General features: G+C 46.1%; 1 protein-coding gene across 1 annotated transcript in view; it reads left to right on the plus strand.

Moving 5' to 3' along the window:
* The first annotated feature begins 9,669 nt into the window (after positions 1–9,669).
* The window catches only part of LOC149858148 (actin-binding protein WASF3-like), a 53,176-nt gene continuing 37,945 nt past the window's right edge, over positions 9,670–24,900 (plus strand). Inside the window, exon 1 of the mRNA XM_090059967.1 lies at positions 9,670–9,841. The gene's annotated coding sequence lies outside the window, so the exon portion shown is untranslated. The remainder of the gene's footprint in view (positions 9,842–24,900) is intronic.

Raw genomic sequence — 24,900 nt, forward strand, 5'->3', positions numbered from 1 at the left:
ACATGTACAAAGTGTGAATTCTGTCAAAGCAAATCCAGGAAAACAAGAAAATATTTTTCTGCTGACAGGTTGATCAAACACCCACTGGTTTTATTTTCAAGCTGCTCCGTAGTCTTGGAAAAAATCCAGGGAAGAGGAATGAGTAGGTAGAATGCAGGTGAAGCAGAGAAGGTGTGTGGCAAAGTCAGTCAGTGGTATGGCTTAGCAATTCATTTCACTGTTACTGATGGTGACATTGCCAAAGTGCTGTTATGTGCAGAGATTGATGAAAGCTTGGTAGATTGTAATGAAAGAAGAGATGCATGCTCCCATGTGTGCAGCAGCACCCCTTGCTAGGGGGCATTACTACTGCTCAAATACAATACAACAGCCTCTCAGTGATGGCTATCCAAGTACAGTCACCTATTTTAGTGCGTCTCCCAGACCGTGCTGGTTTACAGAAGGCTCAAGTCCACTGTCCCACTTCACAGAAGGCCACAGCATGCCAGCCTCTTTAAGGCTAGAGTTCTCTTCTTATTCATGTCAATAGATTACAGGACAGGACATCACTGAGGTCAATAGGAGAGTCCTGGTGCAAGACAGAATCAGTGAGGTCAGGATCAAACCACTGGGCCATATTTATATCCTGTGCATAGTGTTACATCTGGGATGAATTTGGCATCGAGCTCGTATGCATATGTACATATACAACATTACCTATGGAAGAACATCTGTTGATCTACAGCAGAATAAAAAAGAAAGAAAAGGAGTCAGTCTCCTTCCGAAAACACTCAGGGGGTTGATGGGGTCTCTACATCATTTAGAATACAAAGAAAGCCTGTGAAATCTCACTTGTCAAAGTAACTTCATAGCACTCTATCCATTTTCTGAATATGCTGATCATATATCCATGTACAGGTCACTGTACATGTTAGGGGGTAGCTTTTTTATTATGAGATTCCTTAATAAAGTCCTTATTATAATTCATGGCAGACTCAAATTGGAAGCTGTTACATAAACTATACTAGTTCTGGGGTACATGGAGAATGGCTATACTTGGGGCTCTGGATCTAAACCCAACTCTCATGTTAGTTTACCTTATTTTTCAATCCCAAACCTGGAGACACGTCTTTATCGGATCAAGTTAGGAGCCATGCTTTTATGCTAAATGGCTTTTACTTCAGATTTGCCAAACAAAATGGAACGAAAGTAAAGCCTTCAAGGACCATATGACTGTGTTTTTCCTCATATGTCTGCATCCGCATTCACAAATTAAAGGAACTGTCTGTAGTAGAATCTCAGAAAGCAGGAAAGACATATTGCTACATGCAGCACAGTCAATAAGCATAGCCACCTGAGTGAGAATTTTGGCCCTCGGTAGCAGAACTTGCAAAAAGCAGCTCATTTCATGAGGTTTCCACCATTTCAGGTGGAAAATTCACATGGATGAATGCAGCCAGAATAAAGCAAAGGTCAAAAATATTGTTTTATAAATTCCACTAGTTCCCCAAGTGCATCCCACTATTGGAATTTCCTCAGATGTCCAGTGCCTCTTAATGCATTCTGCTCTGTCCATCTGCAGCACCATTATGTCTGTATTTTCCATGGAAGTAAAAAACAAGACATCCACTGTTGCTTCTATGTTAGAGGCATAGGGCAGAGGCCAGTGGAAGAGTCTTGAAATAAAGAACAGCCCTGAATGGACATATGACCATCTTCGTAATTCAAGTGAAAGGGGTTTTTATAAAATAAATATCCACAAAGCATTACTTCATATAGCAAGACCAGTTTTGTCCTAAAATATTTCTTACGGACAAAGGTCAGGCATTAATCCTTCCAGTCCACCATCCTACCTCTGGCAGTCATTAATCCTTATGCTTCACATGAAGGTATAAAAAACCCTGCACAATGTATTTAGCTAAATGTATAATTCTGTGCATAACAGAGAAACTTGTTACTTGCCTCTGTGGCAATCAGCTTGTAATTGTTCTTCCATTTTCTTGTCTGAATAACTATAAATGCTAATCATGCAGCAGCACAAAATTCCACATGGCCAGGATAAAGGGTGGTTTTCCTTTCATCAAGAAGGGGAAAAATCTCAAGCATCTATCATTATCAAACACCGGGGTACAGCAAGGGGTACAGCAAAGGTGTAGCTAAGTCAGAAAAATGGTCATGATTAGATCAAACCTAATGTAGCCAAAAGCATTAATGATTATCACATCCCTTTTATAAAAGATAAACCTAATTCTTATAGGACCTCTGCTGGATGTGATCAGCACAGGTTGAGTGTTCTCCACATGAAATGTTATTTCCTTTGATTGTTTCTATATTGACTGCTCTTTAATTTTTTCAGGTGATTTTATCTTTGAATCTAATGTGACAAAAACCACTCTCCCACCAGTTCCAAGCACAAGTTACCTGGAGTTTGTTTATAGTGGAGGAGCTAATCAACACTTGGTGGAGGTATTTCAGAATACAGAACTGACAATGACTCTGACAATCATTGTGTCTGCTTCTGATTGTAATCAAGACTGCAAACATTTGTATTCTCTTCACCTTCACTGTCATCAGTCATTTCATCCGTGGCCTGTACATCTAGAAAGCAAATATCCTGTTTTAGACTAGTGTCTTGTTTACAGCCAATTTTCAGTTTATTGACTGAACTGAAAGGAAATCACCTTTAGTTTACAAACCCTATGCAAAATAGTTGGGTTGTAACTCAGCAGTTTTTAAAGTTTTTAAAGATCATAGATTTGAAGATCAAGACTACAAAGCTCTATCAAGTTATCTAGTCTATTTCTTTGGCCAACACAGGACCTCTTGGCCAACATTTCAATATTAGGGGTTACCACTGGACATAGAAAAAAGTCAATAGATAATAAATACATGACCCCAACTGGAATCACTGTTGTCTAGTAGCTAGAGCAGGAAGTAGTAGGTCATTTCATAGAATCATAGAATCATAGAAGTCGGGTTGGAAGGGACCTTGTAGATCTACAAGTCCGACCCCCTGCCAGAGCAGGAGAAAAATTGGGCTCAAATGATCCCAGCTAGGTAGGCATCAAGCCTCCTCTTAAAGACCCCCAGGGTAGGAGCCAGCACCACTTCTCTTGGAAGTTGGTTCCAGATCCTCGCCGCCCTGACAGTGAAGTAGTTCTTACGCATGTCTAATCTAAACCTCCTCTACAACAACTTGTGGCCGTTATTCCCCGTTATGCCAGGGGGCGCTCGGGGAAACAAGGTCTCTCCCAAACCCTTCTGGTCCCCCCTAGTGAGTTTATAGGCAGTCACCAGGTTCCCCCTCAGCCTTCGCTTGTGAAGGCTGAATAGGTTCAGGTCCCACAGTCTATCACTGTAGGGTCTGCCCTGTTGTCCCCGGATCATGCGGGTGGCCCTCCTCTGGACCCTCTCCATGCTGTCCACATCCCTCCTGAAGTGCGGCGCACAGAACTGGACACAGTACTCCAGCTGCGGCCTGACTAGTGTCACATAGAGGGGGAGGATCACCTCCTTGGCCGTACTTGAGATGCACCTGTGGATGCATGACAAGGTCCGGTTAGCCCTGCCAACCGTGACCTCGCATTGTTGGCCCATGTTCATCTTAGAGTCAATAATGACTCCAAGATCCCTTTCTGTCTCCGTGCTCTCAAGAAGGGCATTTCCCATCTTATAAGTGTGCTGCTGGTTACTACTGCCCAAATGCAGCACCCTGCACTTGTCAGTGTTGAAGCGCATCCTGTTCTTGTTAGCCCACCCCTGTAACCTATCCAAGTCTTGCTGCAGTCTTTCCCTCCCTACTAGTGTGCTCACCTCACCCCAAATTTTGGTATCATCAGCGAATTTAAACAGGGTGCTTTTCACCCCATCGTCCAAATCGCTGATAAAGAGATTGAACAGCGTGGGCCCAAGGACCGAGCCCTGGGAGACTCTGCTGCCCACTTCTCCCCAGGTTGAATATGACCCGTCCACCGCCACCTCTGAGTACGACCCTTCAGCCAATCTGCAATCCATCTGACTGTGTAGGCATCAATGCCACAGACACCCAATTTTTTAATGAGGATGGGATGGGATTTCACTGGTCTGTATCTCATTTCTCCATCTTAGGCTACTTCACAGAGAAGTGATGACGTTTTGATAATTAAAATTTGTCAGCACTTTGAACTTTTCACATAAAAAACATCCTATTATTGTACATATATATATTCCATAGAATAGTGTCATTCTCAGAGATGGATTAGCAATTAGTTTCTCTTGACTTGGAGGTCTGTGTAGGGATGGTTTTAGGCATTCTTGATAGAGGATACCTTATAGCAAGCATAAAGGGCTGCTACAGGTGGAGAATTTAGAGAATTTAGTTCATTACCATTCTCATCTGACTGTGCTATTTCAGCTCCATCTTCCCATACATAAGTCTGTTCCTTTTCTCTGCTCAGCCATGTGGTTGGGATATCAGATGGACAACACAGTGCTTTGTAATGAAAGCTACCACACCTCTTATGAAGATCTGCTGCAACTGTTGCAAAGGCTTCTGAATTGCTCAAAGCACATGCAGCAAAGGCCAAGACAAACCTTTTAAATAACAAAACATAGCAACCAACCAGATACTAGTGAAAGGACAATCCAGCATTTAGGGTGTTAAACTTGGATCTCTTGAGTCCATGTACGATTCCCTACCCCACCACAGACTTCTTGGAGACAAATACACTGGCAGCTGCTCAAATACTATAGCAGTAGAGGCCATTTAAAATACCATGGCTAGAAGGTGATACCATAGATGAGATGAATTGTTGAATGATACAGCTGTCATTACTATTGAAGAAGGGAGCATGAAGCAGTGGAGAGCATCCTGTTTTGCCCCAAATCACCCCACATCTCTTTTCTTCTCTAGAAGCATCATCCCACATAGGGCATAATAATGATCTACAGGGTCTCTAACTGTTGTTGAGCAGCTCTACGGCTGGATAATTTCTTTGGGAGCATGTCATGGGCAGAAAGGCTGGTGGGACATTTAATTGTGAAACTTGCATTATTTCTTTCTGGGGAAGAGGATAAATCCACATCCAATGTTTCATTTCTCTTTTCTGGGAAGTTTTTTCCCTTTCAGTTTTGTTCCTTCTCTTGCTTTGCAGTCATCCTCTTCCCATTTGTTCTCAGAGGAAACTCTTGCAGAGCAGCAGTGCTTTGCAACATCAACTGTCCAGCACTAGTAAAGAGAGCCAAGAGCTTGGCTCGAAGTATGGCACCACCACGGAGACTGTAATTTCTTGCTGGATAAGAGATAGAAGGAAATTTGTACAACTGTCACTCAATCCTGGTAGAACTCCTTTTTCTGGACACTCATTAGGCCACTGCATACGGGCCTCAACACCTATGTGCTCTAAGCATCCCAGCACCTCAGCAGGCTCCAGCCCAGGCCTGGTCTATCTTGCTGGTGCACATTTTCTGTTTGTTACCCCTTTATGGAAACATGACCTTGAAGCTCAGATACCCCATGCTCCTGGGACAAGCATTAGCCTCTCAGCACCCCAGTGTCTTCAGCATACCCTTTTCCAGAACTCAGACTTGTGGGCACTGAGGGCTTGTTGCTTACACCTGCAGGGGTAAAGGCTACTTGAAGTAAACAAATCTACAGACTTTCTCAAGAGTTCATCAAACTAATCACCCTTCGCTCTTGCTAACACAAGAAACATACAGACCTAGACAAAGCAATGAGAGCATTTGCATGCATTTCTAAGTCATAGTTACCTTCTCACTCTTTAGCATTTCTGGGCTTCAGTAATCCTCAAAGAATTAAAGCCACTCCCTCTGGAAGTCAAAATCCTTCTACCCTCCTACCCAAATACCTTCTAACACAGCTGGGGAGATCCCTAAAGTAATACTGTGCCAAATGACTCCTGAGCAGCCTTACCTGTTTGGTTGCTTGGTAACCAAGGTGCTTGGTAAGATCAGCTTTTGTGGTTCGGCCATTTCCTTTAGCGTAACCATTGCCTTGCCCATTTAGATGTATTCAAATCATGGTCCGCTCGTGGCTACAGGACACACATAATTGTCCATTGATTGCCTGGTCTTCACAAGCAACAAGTGCTTCTGGAAAGAAGGTAATCCCTTGAGCTAAGGTAAGAAGTAGCACAAGATAAACAGAATCATACATAATGCTTCATAAAAATAATCAAGAAAACTCCACTGTTCACCATACCAGCATTTAGAGCAAAACCCTACTCCCTTGAATCTCCCAGCATGGCAGGACATAGGATTTATTTAACATTTTGTAAGTGTTACTTGCATGTGTGGTTAAATGATTTGAATAAAGTGAAAATAACTCTGCAATCCCTGACCCCATCTGCCAAGAGAAGATCTAAAATAATTTCCTGCATCTGCCATTGGCCTTCATTTTGCAGTTTGGATTCAGAAGGCATAAGTGCCCACAAATCACTAGGTTTCTGTAAACTCATCTATTGTATATTATACCTATAAATCGTATATGATCAATTGTGTGCTATATGCATTGTGCATAAGACTATAATTATCAAGGAATTACATTACTGAGGTCTAATCCCACAAAGCCTATGCCAGCACATATTGCCACAGCTACCATCAGAAGGATCCTGTGTGAAAGTAAGTGATGGTCTTCATCTTCAAAAGGATTTGCTCACCCATCTGGGCTGCCACATATGCCTATTTGGAATGTAAGTCAATGGATCACCATAGGAACAGAAGAATTTGTGCGTGTGGATTCTTTTGCAAGAGAAAGGCATAGATGACTAGGCTAAACTCTTGTCAGGCTCTGGATCCTAGATTGTGAGCATCTTCAGGGAGTACCATGTTGTCTTCTGTGTCTTATACAGCTCTGAACACATGATCAGTGTTAAAATACAACTTCAAATGCAAGTCAGAGGTAATAATAATTGTATTCCTACGTATTAGCAACAAAATTAAGTGTCTGATTCCCCCAGCAGGAACTTTGGCAACTTCCTGTAATGTTAATGGGAATTAAGTGTACACACAAGACAAAAGAACACAATTTTAAGGCAGGGCAGCTGATTCTAGCTTCCCTAAATCCTAATCTTGCTACATTTACAGTTCACAGAAAATTCCCCAGGAAAAACATGGAAGCAGGATAAGGTGTGTACACTGTGAAAATAACACCACAATTAAAATATAGTAAAGACTTTTCTCTGAGTACTTTTCCTGACTAGGTTCCTCAGCTTATTTAGCTAGGATGGTGCTTATCTCCCCCCTTTTTTTTCTTCCTACTTTGTCCAGGTCTGGGTCTGGCAATAAGCAGATATTAAAAAGGTGGCAGCAAGGTGAACCATGTGAACAGATGCATCTGTGTAGAAAACTTCTTCACATGGGACAAAGACAATAAGTAGATCATAATAAGAATAAGATTGGTGCAAGTGGCTCTGGGTGATTTGCAGGCTATGTGGAGACAGAGGAACCACTCTAGTCACAAAAGACTGGGATGCCCCAGATGTGCATGTTTTTGATGTGCTCTGTGTGATGAAGATCTGGATCTTCTAGCAGGATGCTACATAAAGAGTCCTGGCCTTTGAAATTAAAAGTTCCAGGTGGTCACTCAACCTGCTTGAGGTCAGCTGGCTAGAACATATAATCAGAAAAGGACTGGGCTAAAAGAGCCAGTTGTCCATGTGGTAATTAGGAAGAGATTCCAGCTGTATGACACATCTGCCAGATGAAGGACAACCATGCACTCCAGCCTGGCAAAGGGCAGTGAGTAAATCAAGAGGCATGTTGCGCAAAAAATAGTTAGATAAAAATCTAAAGATGTGATGTGCTGAATTGCAAGACAGACCATGATGGAGAGTCAAGAATACAAAGCCTGTCTGACTCCTTTGGGTCATTAGACTGCAGGACATAGGGAGGAAGGGAGGGACAGCAATGAGTTATGCTAGTGTGAGAGATCCAGCCATTAGCTTTCTATGATGCCTTGAGACAGTCAGGGGGTGAGTCTGATACCATCCAGGGGAAAAGCTCACAGAAGCACATCACTGGTGAGTTACCTTCAGCTGGACAGGACAGAATAGATTCCATCAATACGAGCAGATAATGATGAGCTGGTATTTTCATTGGTGTCATTTAAGCCATAAGGCTGTTACTTCATGCTTTGGTGGCTTAGGGGGAATGACACCATAGTGAACATTGTTTCCTGCTGCTGGAAACTGCACATTCAGTTTTATAAACATAGGATCAATATTTTTTTCCTAAAGCCTTTGCTTTATTGACCTCATCATTTCTCTACACAGATGCAGAAATGGAAAAAAAATGCCTGTTGAGAGCTACATTCAGGACTGCTTGAACTGTGATGGGAACACAGATTAACCTAATGAATGGATGGATTTGATGCCAAAGGTGGGGCTGAGAGAAGCAGTAGTGATTCTGCTGATAAAGTCTCGCTACTTGAGCCTTCATTACATTGTTAAATGGTACCATCAAGCAGTGGGCTGTGTGATTATCTCTTGTAAGGGCAAGTCTATACTACAGAAGTGTTTATCGCGTAGCATTGATAAATCCCTGGAGTGGAAACACAGCTTGTACCTGCAAAAGGAATTCTTCTGCTGCTCTAGTTAAAATCACCTCCTTAAATGCTGTAACAGCAAAAGGACCGTCTGAACAACAGGGCAGTGGAAAAAGCTGCCCCAGGGAAGCTGTAGAAACCCCTTCACTGGAGGTTTCAAGAAAAGGCTGCATATGCATTTCTGTGGAGTGGTATAAAAACAGTGCATCCTGAACCCATGTGGGGGTTGGACTAGGTTACTTTTAAAGGTCCTTTCCAACCCTGAGCCTGTGACTCTACAAAGGTTCTGGATATAGTATTTTCAATCCTCCTAACCCACATAGCACTGTGAGGTATGGAGCTGGCCAAGGTAGCATTTTCCTATCGCCCATGAATGGAGCTGTCTGTCCGTCCATCCGGTTTTCCACGGGCAGATCTAGGAGTCTGAAAAAAAGGGGTGTAGAGGGTATGATGCATTATCCATGATAACACAATATATGTATTTTTCCAGGTGAAAAGAAACCTGAAGTTGTACTAATCCTAATATGCTAGGGGCCTAGGGTTTAAGACAGAAGCAACATCAACTATAACTTCAGTGGAACGATTTAATAACAGTCAGCAAGACTGTGAAATAGGAGCTGGGTGATCAGGAGCAGACCACAGAATCACAGAAGAAAGGCTAGCTTGATGGGTGGAAGATCGGACCCTTAAACAGGAAGGAGGGTGGGTACCACTGGTGGCACGAAGAGTGCAGAAGGGGTCCGGTGGATTTTAAGGAGCCCCGAGGCCCCTGGCTTCAAACTTTGGGCGGAGCAGGAGTCAAAGTGGGGGCGAGTGCCCCATTGCCTCCTCCAGCCCAGGGCACCTGTGCGCTTCACAGACTCCTCTGAAGTGTCACCCGGCAGCCAGGAGCGTGGCCTGAGAGGCGGCCCCCGGGGGGCAGGAAGGCCCAGGCAAAGCGGGGGCGAGGGGCAGTGCAAGGAGGAGGAGGAGGGCCGGCTCTCGCACGAGGCAGGCGGGAGGCAGGCTCGCCCTTGCTCTTCGCCTTCGCCTTCGCCTTCTGCCCCAGCCCGCGGGGGTGCGGCGGGCGCCGGAGGCGGCAGCCCCGCAGGGCCCCGCCGGGAGAAGGGGGCGGGCGCGGGCACATGCGCCGTGCGAGCACTGCGGAGCGGAGGCGAGGCGAGGCGAGGCGAGGCGAAGCTCCCAGCCAGAGGCGCAGCGGCGGCGGCAGCGGCAGCGGCAGAGGCCGCCTCTGCAGCCCCGCGCCCGCGCCGCGGCCGGCATGAGCGCTCCGGGCGGCGGCAGCCGCGTCCCCGCAGCCGGCCGGCTCTGAAGGCAGCAGTAAGGCGGCGCGGCGCGGCGCGGGGCGGCGCGGGGCTGCCCCCGGCGTGTGCGGCCCCCGGGCGCGGGCGGCCCCGAGCTAGCGGCCGTAACTTTGCAAGGGAGGGGAGGTCGGGCTGGCACCGGCATCCGCATCCCGCCCGCCGGCGCCGCAGGCGCTCCCGCAGGCCCGCGGTCTCCCACCTGTAGGAGCTGCCCCTGCCCCTGCCCCTGCCCTCCCCGAGGTGCCCGGGCCTGGCCGCGGCTGAAAGACGCCTTGGCTTCCCCGAGGGCATCTCCCTTGGCCCTGCGGCTCTCCCCGGGGGTGGCCAACGTGCCGCTTGCCCCAGGAGCGCCAGCATTCGGGGATTTCTCTTTTCCGTGGGGATCGTTCCCCCCTTGTCATCCCCGCTTCCCGGCAGCTTCTGCGATTTCCGAGATTTCCAGTCAAATTCCTAGCTGCCTTGCCTCTAGTTGGCTTGTCTGGGGTGGCTTTGTATCCCTGGTCAGATGCAGTCCAATGGGGACAGCTAAGAACCTCGTTAGAGCTATAAATAGAACTGCAACTCTGGAATTAATTCATCTCCTGAACCAGATTTGTGCTGGTCGAAATGCCGAGTGTGTTCATTACTTGCTGGCTCAGGCTACCTATGCTCCATGTGTTGCATGGGGGATGTTAGTCTCCGTCAGCCACAACAGCAGTGTGTTTCCTTTCCCTCTGAAGATCTGTCTCCATATATTGCTTTATCAGAGAAGTATTCCCCTGCAGACAACAGTAGCACAGAAAAGTCCTGTAGAAACGCCCGTCAAGATGACATCTCTGTAAGGAAGGTCGGTTGGTACCGTGGATTTCTGTTATCTGAGATGTAGTGAGAGCACTAACGGGAGAGTTTGGTCCTTGGTTGCTTGCCCCTTGAATGAAGAGGTGGAGCCTGCGGACAGAGCGCAGCATGTGAGCTCCTCTCCAGGTGAAGCAGCTTTTTCTTGGAGCCACGGGCTGCAGATCGACACTGAAGATGATGGTCACCAGCCACAGCTGCAGTTTAGGAGAGCATTAAAATGACCTGAGCATCCTGAGATCTAGGCAGACTGAAAAAATGGTCACAGCTGGGCAAAGTATGCGTGCCTCGCCAATTCGACAACCATGTATTTGCTTTCCATAGACAGCTTTGGACCCAAGCCTTGAGAAGACCTAGTCCTGGGTGCCCTCCATTCCTTTAGTCCAGTGGCTCCCAACCTTTTTTGTACCAGGACCCATTTGTAGATGGCCAGGCTTGACCCAGTGCCCCTCACTCCCGCCCCAGCCCCTCCATGTGCGAGGCAGGGAGGTATGTGGGGCAGGGAGGAAGGGGTGTCGGGCATGGGGAGCTCCCAGCAGCCCCTCAGGCTGAAACGCTGCCAGCCTGCAAGGGAAAAGCCACGGTTTCCCACGCTTTTCTCCTTTAAAGGAGAATCCATTTTTTAAGTTTGTTTGCGATCCTTTCATATATTCTTGTGACCCACTTTTGGGTCGCGACCGATCAGTTGAGAAACGCTGCTTTAGTCAATGGGAGGTGGGTGTCCTAGGGCATGTCTCTCAACTGGAATCATTTTATCCAAAGAAATGTAGCAGTCCCTACTGTTGAATACTTCCGGGGAACATGATGATGTTTCCCTTTGGGAAGCTAACAGCAAGGAAGTTTTTAGAGCATCTGGTGTCACAGAAGAGCATGGTACCCACACTGACAAATATTTTACCTGGTCAGAAAAAAACCCGTTACTGTTCAAACGTTGTTCCTGGGGTTATCAAAGTACTTTCATATTGTGGAAGAATAGACTTGGTGCAGCGACTACATCTGACTGATGCATGCCTTTATAGAAGGAAAAAGAATCTTATTTTTAAATCAGAAAAAGGGGGAAAAACCATTACTGTGGTGCTATTCCAGACAAAAAAGCTTGAAAGGTTTATAAAAAAGAACAAATTAGAGTATAATTGGTCTCCAGGACTTGCCTGTCTGTTATTAAGCATTTCTTCGGAACCATCTACATGTCTGCTGCAGGAGGGGTCTGTGAAACGGTCACAAGATGTTGGTTTTTTCTACATCTTTTGATTCAATGCTGTATTCAATGTTAAAATGTCAGTGTATTCTGCTCCTAGGGGAAGGTGTAAAATCACATCAGGAGTGAGGTGGGAAGGAAACAAAAACGGCATGTGACTTAAGGGGTCTGAAGGAAGAGAATGATATGGGTTGGAACTGGAAGGAGATTCTAGATAGTGTGGGTAACATGGGGAATATCCAGTGTAGGAGGAGTCAAGGAAAGTAGTGGCTTGGCAGGAGGCAAAATGTAGGAAGAGGGAAAACCGTCTGGATTAGGTAGCTTTATGTGCTGTGAGCATGACTAAATATCCTGTTTCTAATCATCTCTCTGTTTCCTGGCACTCCCCCAATTTGTTTGTTTCATCCATCGCTTTATCTGTCATTTAACATTTGGATTATAAGCGTGTTGAAGGAGGGCACCATCTTGTGGCAGTGTGTTTACACCTTGCCTGGCTCAGTGGGCCCCGAGCCATGAGTTGAGCCTCCGGCTCTAGCACAATGCAGATGAAGATGATAGTGCTGAGCAGCTGAACTGTGGTTTTAGTAGCACTGTTGCATCATGAAGACTAGATATTTTTTTTTAAAAAATCTAACGTAGGAAAAAGAATGCCACAATTTTGAAAGCACAAAGAAAATAACAGTGAAAATTCAGTCATTGATTATGAAGTAAGCTCTGATGCTTTTTATCTGTAAAAGAGCATTTAATGTTGTACTTTATAACAGAAGAATCCTTGGGAGTTTTGATTCACAGGAGAGCTGGGCTTTTACAATGACCAAGAGGTTAACAAGCATTTGCATTTGACATCCCTATAAGAAATAGACTTTGAGCTAATAGTTTCTATGGCAAAACCTAGTTTTCAAACAAATTTGTGATTTAAAGGCAATTTAGTCAACTGCCATTCCTAGATCTAGAGCATTTTAGAGTGCAAGAATGAGAGGCATAATGTGATGTGGATTATTAATCAAGCCCTTCAGTAGAGTAACAGGAATATATTTAGCTGTGATTAAATGTTGCATCACATTTCACAGGAATATTTTAATTTGGTGAAACCCTCAACTGTTATTAGAACTCAGGATTTTGAGATTTTGTTTAATACATAAATGCAGTACTAGTAGAAGGTTTTAGATGGATCATTCTTGGGGCTGCTGACCAATTTCCCTAGCTCAAGGTAGGTAAAACATCAAACCTAGATCACTTTCAGGGTCTTTCCTCAAGAACAGTGCATTAATTCAGGTACAAGCTCCCAGAGTAACCCCCTTTCTGCTTTAGGGATAGCCACAGGAGTCCATTTCCCTCCTGTCACTCCAACAATGCAGCTCTCAGCCTTTTTTATAGCCTAACACCTTTTCAGTTAGCTCTGATAATTGAATGGGCTGGCTGGCTGCAGGCCCTTAAAGTGGCAGATTAGCCTGTTCCAGTTCCCCTGAGACAGAAGTCTTTTCTCTTTCAATAGGCTACAGCCACATAGACAGTGGCAATATAAACTTCCTTCACACTTGCCCTGTAGTGGACCTCATACACGCTCTTAGAGACCCAAACCACAGCTCAGGCTCTGGCTCATTCAGCTCTTGACCTCTCTGCCAGCAGCATTTCTGTGAAGCTCCTGTAGAGCCTTGTGAACGAGACCTATCAAGTCCTTTCATATAGGCCGCCATGCAGCTAGTTCATGGCTGTGACTTTTGGTCTCCTTGGATTCAGTAAAGTAAAAGGCTCTGCTTTGTGTTCCTAATTACCTTTGCTTCCCGCCCCACTTCCTTTCACACTTGTGTTTGCCTGAGAAATGTTGACATTTATTTTATAGCCTCAGTACACCCGCATTACACGGCATGTAGTGCAGCCTTTTATTGTCTGACACCTGTTCATGAAATGTGCTAATTTTTGTGAGGTCCTTATGGCTTCTGTTGGCTTTTTCTGAAGTGAAACTAACAGTGATTGTTTCCAGGTATGGAGCCTTTTTAGAGCTGAGGCTGTAAGGCAAACCTTAAGCTGACAAATTATCACAACTCCATGCAGGGCTGCAAAGCTAGGATGATTCATGACTATTGAGAATCCATCTCTGTCTTCCTTTAAATAGTGGTGACTCTTGAAGATCAGTAATGTTTTTGGCAATGGATTTAACTTCTGACCATTGCCATTTCTGTTGTGATAGAAGTTTTACTTGAAGACTCAGCATTTTTTGCGTGAACAAAAATAGTTGTCAGAATGATCGTTATTATGTATTTCATCCGTGTATTTCAATCATAAATGAAAACCAGTCATTGTAAGTCTGGTTCAACAGTCGGACTTGAGTGTTTGGCTTTCCTTTCATGTGTAAACGGCCCTCGTTTCAGGAAACTGTACATGACATGAGCTGGTGAACCTCAGTCTAGTTCTTGCAGGGCAGGTGTCTCCACTTCACACATAGCTGCCATCACCACTTACACCAGCTGGTATCCTTAGATGAGAGACCAAAGACTAACCAGGTCATGGGAGCGGAAGCCTTTTCACTTCCTATCTAGGCAAGATAGAGATATGGCCCCAGAATCTGAGCATCTCACAATCATTAATGCATGTACAGCTTCCCTCACTACTGCTCTTTGTCCTGTAGTCCCAATCCCATTCCACTGCATACTCACAATACTCCTGTGAGGCAGGAAAATCCTGTCACCCTTATGTTAAAGATAGATCAGCAAAAGAGATTTGCCCAAGATCACGAAGGAAGTTTGTGGTGGAACAAGGATTGGAACATGGGTCTGGGCTAATCATTTAACCAGTGATTCCTCCCCTTCCTCCACAGAAGTGCTCCGTTTAGAGCAGAGCTGGAGCACAGAGAAGCTGCCTGCATTGGACGGGTCATTTTGTCAGGACTTGGGAGGAAATGACATCTTACATTGACAGATTAAAAAAAAAAAAAAAGTACTTCAGTCTTCATTGCTATAATCCTGGTGGCATCAGGCTAAAAAAGTGGCATCTCAGCTTAATGAGGGCATTTGTGTTCTTACTCATACAAGTGAAGCATGTGGTTTATTATGCAAACTTGGTTTAACATTCTCTGACCAACTAATGCATTTAGAGCAATGATTCTCAACCAGGATGCCACAGCACTGGGTGCCTTGGTATCTTTACAAGGGTGCCATACAACATTAGCACTGTTAGGTGCAAATATGATTCATGACATAGACCCATGGATTTCAAGTAGAATCCATAGTTGTGGTCTTTCTGAGTTCTTTGCAACAGAAAACTTATTTTTCTGTAGGTAAACAAAGAGTGAAAACGAAGAGCTGGCATTTTCTAAGGGGTGCCTTGAGTCTAAAAAAAAAATGAGAACCACTGGTTTAGACATAATCCATCCACAGGGCTTTCTCCTTGAGTCCAATTCTGAGAGAACTAGCAGACAAAAGTAAACTAGCAACTTAGTTGGATGGTGATCAAAAGCAATAATGAGACCGAGAGAGACCAATGGGTCTAACTCAACATCTGCCTGCATTGTTTCCTGGGTGTTCAGTCCTGCAGTTTTTATGCTCTTTATCCCCCCACTGATTGAGAGGACACCATCACTCAAGTCATCTTGGCTAGATTATCTTTTCTTTTGCAGCCTCATCAATGACTAAAACCCAAGATAGGATGCTGAGTCTGGAGCTCTGAGGAAGGAACTTTGGTGAGGAAAACTCACGTTGCCTGATCCTGCCATAACCATATTCCTTGGAGGACTTATGTCTAGGGTATATTGACCCATTACCATTCACCAGTGAAGCTGTAAATCCTGGGTATGCATTTTAAAATTAAAAATCTTTTGGGTGCATGACATATTGGTTGAAAATAAGGATGTGCTTGGTTTCCTGACAGGACTGATTCGGTGAGCTAGAATTCTCCACAGTTAGTAGTTGGTTAAAATTGCATGAAGTCCTTGCTGGATAGTCCCCTTACTGGTTTTGTCTGCTTTCTTGTACCACTTGTGAAATAGCAGTTCATAGTGTCACAGGGTACCCCAAACTTTTTTTTGAGATTGTATAACAACTAATGTCAAGGTATGACAGGAAAGAGCTGGGCAGACACCCTAATCTGTGTGCAGAGTGCAGGAGGCTGTCCTGGTCTTATTGTAATGACCACCCAGATTGTGGTCCTGGCCTTATGGGCCAATTGCATGGCTCCATACCAACCCTACACCATGCTGCATGGCTCACACATGGCATCCTTAGAGATATGTTACCACTTGTAGATGCAGCCCTTCTGTAGGCCGAAAGGTTGGAAGGCCCTTCTCAGCCCCTGGCCTTAGACCTCTCAGTCTCTCTGTACAGCCCCTTCCTGGGCTACCAGACCCCTTGGTCTTCCTCTCAGCCCTACTCTGGTTGCCAGACCCCTCGGTCTCTCCTCCAGCTCCTCTGGGCTCTCAGACCTCTCGGTCTTGCACAACCACTCCCTGAGCTATCAGGCCCCTCCTGGCCCCTCTCCAGGCTGCCAGCCTCTTCTGGTCCCTTGTCCTGGACCCTTTTAGTTCTCCACGTTCCCAGCCACTCTCCAGATCCTTGGACCCATCTGGTCTTGCACTCTATTCCCTGCCCCCTGGATCCAATCTCTGGCTCCCAGGTCACTCGTGGACCCCTTTCATTGATCCCTCTTTATCAGAAGGCCTAGCACCAGCCATCATCATGCAAGGCTGTATGTCCCTTGACACATTTCTCTCATTTATGGCCACACAAGGACCATTGGCCTCTCCTAGGCCCTGGCCCTGCCTCAGGCCAGTTGAGAACTCCAGGCTCTGGGCATCTCTCCTGTGGTCTTTCATCCTTCAGTCCCTCCTGGGTCCTGGCCCTGCACAGACCACTTGAGATTCTCAGGGTCAGTCCTCTGGCTGTCAGCCCTCTCAAGCCCCTCCACAGGTCTTTCTTAATGCAGCCCCTTCATTCTCTGGGGCTCAGACCCCCCAGTAGGCCCCCACACTGTGGCCCACTCCCTGGGTTCACCCAGACCCTCCTGTGGCTCATGTGGCCTCTAAATATGTCCCTGTGCTTTCGCATTCTCTCTCTCAGCCTGGGCTTATACCCTGTCTATACCCAGCCCTCCTCCAATCAGGTGACTCCATTGCTCAGGTGTAGGCTCACCTGCTGGCCTCTTGAGTCAGCTGACTCTGCAATTTGCCCTGACCCTCACCTGCTGGTGGCTCAGTAGGCTGCCTAACCTCTTCAAGTGGCATGTCCTGCCACACATGGGTCTTGTCTTCTTTCCAGTAGTCTCTTCCTCAGCTCTGTACAGCACAGTTTAGGGTCTCAAGAAAGGCTGGATAGATTAATGGTAGCTCTTTTATTAAAAATGGTGGTGGAATAGTCCTGGATGGAAAGAGTGGCTGTATTTCTGTATGTTCAGTGCTAAACCAGACAGCCAGTGCAGGGCAATGAGGGAAGAGACTGAGGGGGGAATTACAAGATTTTGTTTGTTTTAAACAGTGCAGAGTGCAGGCAGCTTTGGGTTCTTAGAATCACAGTGTTGAAAAAGACCTCCAGGGTCATGTAGTCCAACCCCCACCCCAAAATCAGGACTTGTTATTCACAGGTGACTGATGAATAACCCCCGCCCCCCGAGATTGGCTTCCAACTCAGCACTGCTCAGGATGGGGTAGTTTTTTGCAGTGTGGGCTGGCAGCGAGCTGGGGGGGGGCGGGGGGCACTAAGCCATAGCACAGAAGTATAGGAGTAGATACAGAGTTTTTGCCCCCCCCAGATTCAGGAGGCACCAGACACCCCGATGCTATTAATTCCTAAACCACCTCAGACAAATGCTTTATACCGCATTTCCACCCAATACTTCTGTGGATGCAGCCCAACTTTTTATTTTTTTTCTTTTTCTCACTGCACCACACTGCTGACTCATTCTGAATCTGGGATCTACCGATGCCCCAGATTGTTTTCAACAATACTGAAGTCCAGCCAGTTATCTCCCACTGTCAGTGCATTTGGGGTTTCTTCCCCACATGTAGCACCTTACATTTATCTTTGTTGAATTCCTTTCTGTTTGTCCAGGGCCCAGTTCCCCAATCTGTCTAGATCGTTTTGAATTCTACTCCTAGTTTCTGCCAGTGCTCGCAACCCCTCTCAGCTTTGTGTCATCAGCAAGCTTGTGCAGGAAGCTCTCTCTTCCTGAATCCAAATCATTAGTAGCAATGTTAAACATCACTGGGCCCAGAACAGATCCCTGTGGAACCCTGCTTGAAACATTCTGCCTGACATCAGTCCATATGTGGTTACTCTTTGCATCAGGTATTTTAAGTAGTGTCTCATCTCTCCTTAATGCAGAGGGGTCATTTATCTGGGTCCAGCAGCCTGCACCTGGGTTTAGTTTCTCAGCTGCTCCTCCTGTGACAGCAGAATCTTTAATGTTTCACTTGCCCTTTTGTATCCCACTCTCTAGCACATCTCCTTCCCTTGTGAATGTCTGGAGACTCACCCCCTTCCAGCTTGTAGAATTCTCCTTTGATTTTCATCTCCATCTCTTGTCCTCTTCCTGATTCCTGCTCCTGCCTTTATGCTCCTTTAAATATTTAAAGCCTTTCTTGTGTTTTGCTTTCATGTACAGCTTAAGAGCCTAATCCTATAACCCTTTCTCACCCCAGTACTCCTTTTGACATCAGGAGACAGCACATATGAAGGGGGCTGCTTCTCTGGATATGGGCTGTAAAACCAGGCCCTCAGCCCCGTATTTGTTTTTTACCCCTTATTTGCAAATCCTTCCATCCTTCTCCTTCCCTGGATTATAGATATTCAATACCTTGCTTTAATTTTCTTGAACTGCTCTAGCTTCTGGCAGGAGTCCAGGACTCTTCCTTTTAGCAGTACTCTCATTCCTGGCAGCATGTCTGATATCCTGGGTTTGGAAGTACTTTGATGGTCTAGCTTCTGGTAGCATCTCTGAAACTCTAAGTGGCTAATTATCCAGGGCTGCTACAATAATAGCTAAGTGTGGGCAAATTGATGGGAATAAAATGAGGACTGACCTCAAGCCTTGGTACAAACCTTGCATGCCTCTCCTTGCAATATGTGCAGCCCCATGTTGCATAGGTTTGGGTAAGATAGCTTTGGGGGGTTGTCATGAACTTCTGAATCTTTCTGAGGTTTCCTGCCAGAGCTGTTGTGATTGATGCCTGGTTACCAGATTAGTCCCAAAATAGAGCACCTGTGCTTATATTCCATGTATGGCTTTACCCCAAGTTCGGCATTTCCCTTTCTAGCTTAATGCTTTTACTGAATTAGAAAGCAACTGCGTAGCAGGTCCACGCTTACCCTGCCCATCTGGTTTGCTCTGTTTAATGTAACTCCATTAACATTTTCCTTTACTTGCACTTTGGCTACCTCTTAAGCTGGGTTTATAAATGCAGTCATTTAGACTCCCACACTTGGCTGTAGTGCATTAGCACATTAGTCATTTACTTCTGGAGACCTGGGTTCAAACTCAGTATAGGATACAGCTCAGTTTTTTTTCTGAGCATTTCACTACCATTATGCAGTTCAGCAGCATGCGTTGCATGTGTCCACCGGCTTAAGCCCATGTGAATTCAGTAGGAGGTTCTGATGGTCAGGACTGAGGGGTATTATGGACTAAGAAATTTTACATTATCTCATGCTATATATATTATCTAGTGCCTCTCTTGGATAGTAGATTCTTTCTCATTTCCTTTGGAGGCATGTTACTAACTGCCTTCCCAAAACGTCTCCACACAAGTCCACAGTGGTTCAACTCCACAGCCAGCACTTCTCTTCAAGGGCAGATGAGTCGGTCATAATAAATACAGCCAGACTATCACAGAGAGGCATTAAATCTTTGTTTAATTTGATGGCTTCAGTGCTAACTTGCCAGCAGCCTCTGGGCTGTACCTAAGTAAAATGGCTTGAGTTGCTATGGCCTGTCTTGAATGGGGATGTTGGATGAGAAGGCAGGTGTGGAGCCCTTGTAGGATGAAATTCCTGGCATGCAATGCTTTTATGTAGCTTTTTTGTTAAAGGTGGAGCACAGCCCATAGGGACCTCCACAGGAGTCCCAGGAATGTGGCCCACTCTGCATCCTTTGGTTACACTTTGGCTACCCCTGGTTTAGATGAACATGATTTCCACTTTGATATTTGTGGGAAGACTCCAACAAAGCTCTGACAGGGGAGCACAGAAACAGAGGCGAGAAGGTAGGAGAGAAAATTTAGCACAGGGGGCAGATCCTTAGCTGGTGTAAACTGTTATCACTCCTCTGAAGTCAGTGGAGAAGACTTAATCCCATGGGTGACAAAGATGTAGCTGAGCAGGGGGAAGGAGCATGTAGCTACAGTGAAAATGGGCTTGTCATGGCACACTAAGGTGAAAGGACATGCATGCAAGCTGGTATCTGAAAAGGAGCAGGTTCTGTATCTGCCATTAATCGGAAATATCTCCTGTTGGCCTTCAAGCAGAGGTGCCCGTGGCTCCAATTTTCACAAGTGGCCTCTGATTTTGGATGCCTCAGTTTCTTGGTACTCAATATAAGACATCTTGGACTTAAGCAGTCCTGACCCCCCACAACTGCCATGAAAGTCTAAGGGCCTTTTGGAGAATTTAGCACCTCTGAAAGCCAAAGCCTAAAATGTCTCGTCTTTCACGGGGATCATAGAGGTGGACTGAATCATGGGTTCCTGTTAGCTTTAGCTTCTATTACATACTTGCTGCATAGTTGCCCCTGGGTTGTTTTCATTATTCCTTTGAACTTGCATGAATAAGGACTTGCCAAATCACTTCTCAAAGTTTTAGAACTGAAAAAAGTCCAGTTAACTTTCCCCCCTTGTATTCAATATGTTTGCTTATCACTTTTTTTTTTTTTGCTCTGGTCAAGCTTTGAAACATAGGGGCAGAAATGCAGAGACTGGCTTCCCTCGAGGTACCTCTGTCTTGACCTTCACAAGAAAGCCTGTACCCTTGAGATCCCCAGGCCAATTTGGGAAACCTGAAATGGCTCAGATGAGCTTTGGATGAGGGTTCATGCCTGTGTTTAGCTCAGGCTTGTCTAACGTGCGGCCCACGGGCCACCATGCAGCCCTCCAAGCTGTTTTCTGAGGCCTGAGGTGCTGCGATGGGAAATGAAAGTAAACACAGTTCTTTGGTTTTGGGGGGGATGATGTGATACTGCTTCCTGTGAGGTCTTTGAATATGGCTCGCCGGCCCTCTGGGTGATACAAAGTTCGTGATCTGGCCCCACATTCAAAAAGGTTGGACACCCCTGAGTTAGCTGAACTTCTCTCTCTGAGGCTCTTGGTCTTGGGGACCTCAAATGAGGGGTTGTCACAGAGTAGGGCCCAGTACCAGTGTAAGCCCAGATGCAGATCTCTCTGGTGGGAGTATGACAGGAGCTGAGACTGTGACAGTGGAGAAGTGGAGGAGCTACTGTGAGCTGGTTCAGCTGAGGCGCTGTGCTCAGTCAGCCTCTGCCTGCAGGCCTCTGAGTGACCTCCCTGAGAGCTGCTGGCGCAGGGTGAAGTCATTTAGTGTACACGCCTCCACCGCAGCTCCAGGGGCCCAGGCCCAGGGCACAGGTGTGCTCAATCACCGGCAAGCCACGTGCCTGCAGGGTAGAGGCGGGAGGCAGCAGCAACCATCATTCCAGGCCAAAACAACCTGCAAGGAATTAGCTTTCCTTTGTAAACATTGCCATGTTCGGCGGGGGGGATGGAGAGCGGCTTTCAGAAGCCCTGAATGAGGGGGCTGGTGCGTCTGTGTACATGAACAGATATTTCAGAGAATAATTAGCCGTGATGGCTGAACACAAAGCTCTTTTTATCAGTCCTCTCTCAATGTACCAAGAAGCAACCTTTAAAACGGCCATCTGCATATGTCCCTGGGTGCAGCATGTATGAGGTAAAATGGAGGAAGTTTGAGAGCAGATACAGCGGCCCTTTGTAAATTAGTAAGTGCAGGGCTCTGTCCAAGTCGTGTGTGTGTGTGAGCAACTCCTTCCTGTAACATCTATCCTATGCCCCTGCATGCTTGAGCCTCTGCCTGCCTCTGTGACCCTTTCTCTCTAGTTTGTGAGGCTCCTGGACCCCCCAGGCAGTGAGTTTGAAACACAGTTGTCCAGGAGCAAGGAAATGGGGCAAATAGACTTTGTGCCACAGCCCAGTCGGATGGCAGTGTGGCTAGCACGATGCTCTGGGCTTCTGCTCCAGGGCTCAGTGGGATTCCTGATGCTTAAGGCTGCCAGAAGTGAATAGGGTCAAGGAATGGCACTCAGCATTTCAGTGGCCCTTCACAACCATCCTGAATGAAAGAGACCCTGAGGGAGTCTCTTTGATGAACTTTGTGAGCCAATGTCCCAGAAGCAGCCATGCTACTCGCACTCGCTCTGTTCCCAAGTTGAATCTAGCCCACAGTGGTAGCCAGGACAGTGATCCCTCTTTCAGTGTTGTACTAGAGTGGGGTGACCAGGTCAGTTGTTCTGGGTGCTGACTTGGGGGGTGGGCAAAAAAAATGGCTGCAGGTGCATAATTACACCAGCAACAGTGACAACACCTGGAAATCAGTGCTCCCCCAGTTACCCACCACACTGCTAAGCCCTCTTCTGTCGTGTTGCTGCACATACTCGTTTTCTAAACCCTGCAACTTGCTCTGCACAGTTTTAGCAGGTAGGAGGAGAGAAGGTGGTTGTTGGTCCTCCAGCAGCCTACACCCACTGCATGCCAGTGTCATGTAGCTACTATGATCCTTCCCGAGGGAGGAGTAGCTAGCTTCCTCTAAGGTGATCATCTCCAGAGTAGTGTGAAGTTCATTGCTCTTTTCTACCTCACTCCTTCCTTTCATTTAAAATCTGAATCATGGTGACCTTCACTCTGGCTCTGTAGAAGTGGATGCAAGTCTCCCTTGAGTTCTCTGTGCTGCTCACAATGCTGGCTGGTTGGGAAGGCTTGGTAGGGTCTTCCAAGTGAGGCATGAGGTGCTCTTTCTTCTTCACCATTGACTCGAGGCTGAATCTGAGCTCATCCAGGCCTCAACAGTACACAGCAGTTCACAGGATTTTGCCCAGGAAAACATTGAAGTTCATGTAACCCTGGGCAACTACATGAGAAAGCATGGCTGAAATATAGTGCACTCTCCTATGCAAATGTCAGGCCCTCTGCTAGATTTAGCAAGTGCAGTGAATTGGACTGAGCAAACCAACTCATCTCCTGGAACAGAAGCAGCTTGGGGATGTCAGTGTAGATGCCAAGGATGCTGGACCACTGTGTTACGGAAGCTGAAATGGGCTACAGGCGAAAGCGGCTATGTGCTGCTGTGAAGCAGTCGGTTTCCAGTCAGCATTGAGACTGAAGACTTTCTTGGTGCTGTAATGGCTCAGTGAGGGCTGTCAAGGTTGTATTTATTCAAAGATTTTTCCAGCATAGTCAGTTTTCAGAGTTATTGATTAATTCAAATGATCGGAAAGGACAGAGACTGCTGGTGAGGTAGAATATTGGGCGCTGCACTTGTGTGAAAAGGGGCTGACCTAGTAATTCAGTATTCACTCAGACAAACATCCACTGAATTCAGGAGATGTAATTCTCTTTGCACACTCGTTCTATACCAGGGCTGCTTCACTAGTTTCCTTGGCGTTATTCCTGATCTGTCCTGATGTGAGTGAGAGGAACAGTAGAATTTAAAAGCCAGTGGCTTTTAACCCATATAAATGAAATTGGAAACTGGCACAACATGTCCCTCAGAGTCTGGCAGAGGGCTTATCTCCATCATTTCCAGCCCATGGGCACTGACATGACACACATGCCACCTACTCACTCCTGCTCCACATACACAGAATCCCAGGACTGAGTTAGTGTAGCCACCTGAAAATGGCTCTGCCTGTATGTTAATGAGGATGTCAGAGACAGAGCCTATGAGCCGTGCGTGAGCAGGTCCTGGAGAATGCTCTGAGGCAGCTAATTTCCTCATTTTCAGGATTTAACGCGCACAGTAGGATCAAGTGGGGGAGGCCTGCTTACCCATGGTGTTCCCCAGTGCAGAACAGAGACAGCATAGGCAGGCCCATGTGCAGAATTAGTTTAGAAGTTACCCCCTGTCATTTTAGCTCCAGGTACTGGGAAGCTTAGGGCACTAGTAATGGGATAAAGAGGTTTTGACCTCTGACTCATTACCTAAACCCAGTCCCAGAATCAGCAGCAACTAAATGTTGTACTCATCTGTTTTCTACTTATTGACTTATGTGAAAGGAGTAAATGGGTTACTAACAGTTCCTAGCAGAAAGAAGTCCAAATCACAAGAAACCATGATAGTAATTCCCTCTACCTGGCCCCCTTATTGACAATGCCTTCATATGAAGAGGAAGGACTGAATGGACCACAGAGACATTTTAGACCCGAAGTGAGGTCAGCTTAGGAATGTGCTTCCAAGACTGCCCGTGAAAGCATGGCGGAGACAAGAATTAAAAGCAAGGTAAACGAAGTATGATTCTGGTGATGCCCACTGTCCAAAGGAAATTCAACGGGCTCAGATAAAAACTATCCCATGAGCCAAGCATCCTAAAGTTTGAACATGTCAGTGTCAATAAACAGGTCAGTAGAGGGAAGCCCAGGTAAAAACTCATTAATAACTTAATAGGCTTGTAGAGATAAAATTTCTTCTTGGGATGAAACGCTTTATAAAGAACATCGTCTTACAGTACCAGGCAGCCCGAGGTCAGAAGTGCTATGCATAATCTGCAGCCTCCATCTGTGAATGCAGAGGTGCAAAATCAGAGCTTGAGATGTGCTCTTCTACCCAGGCACAAAATCCTGCCATCCAAGGTACTCTTCTTATGTGAAATGTGCAGCACATAAAGGCAGCAAAACATAAGAGAGCCACTGAGGACACGTGATGGTCTGGACCCAAGACTGGGTCAAGTAAATTTGAAGTGGGCAGGGAAGCCAGAACCTCTAATCTCTGGGAAGTTGCCACTCTTATCTTTTTAAATACTGATCTGTTGATGCATTGAGTCTTTGCTAAGTATTTGTCCTTCTACTTTTCCACCACTGCTGCCACTACTGAAACAAG

The sequence above is a fragment of the Crocodylus siamensis genome, chromosome 8 (genome assembly GCF_052110815.1).
Source record: "Crocodylus siamensis isolate JL-2025a chromosome 8, ASM5211081v1, whole genome shotgun sequence".
In the NCBI taxonomy this organism is placed as follows: Eukaryota; Metazoa; Chordata; order Crocodylia; family Crocodylidae; genus Crocodylus; species Crocodylus siamensis.